General features: G+C 48.3%; 1 long non-coding RNA gene across 1 annotated transcript in view; it reads right to left on the bottom strand.

The window, feature by feature from the left end:
- The window catches only part of LOC119581632, a 102,181-nt gene that overhangs the window by 72,637 nt on the left and 29,277 nt on the right, over positions 1-267 (bottom strand). The gene's annotated exons all lie outside the window — the stretch shown is intronic.

Below are 267 nucleotides of genomic sequence, written 5' to 3'. Positions count from 1 at the left end.
CATACAAGAAGGGGAGGGGGAGCATACAAGAAGGGGAGGGGGAGGTGAGCATAGAAGAATAGGGGGAGGGACAGAGTAGCATAGGAAAGGGGGGAGGAAGGAAGACTACGCTAAGTGTTTTGTTCACGTGTGTGAACGTGCATGCGTGGCAGCGACACCATAGTAATAAATCTGGAAGTATCCAGTTTTTTCCATATTTCGACCTGCAGGTATCTGTCCAAACTCGTTTTTGTATTCCGAGTTTCGTCTGAATCGTTTCCTACCCTG

The sequence above is a fragment of the Penaeus monodon genome, chromosome 15 (assembly GCF_015228065.2).
Source record: "Penaeus monodon isolate SGIC_2016 chromosome 15, NSTDA_Pmon_1, whole genome shotgun sequence".
Lineage (NCBI taxonomy): Eukaryota > Metazoa > Arthropoda > Malacostraca > Decapoda > Penaeidae > Penaeus > Penaeus monodon.
Note: the sequence above shows the minus strand (reverse complement) of the source record. Positions and strands in the feature narration are given on the sequence as shown.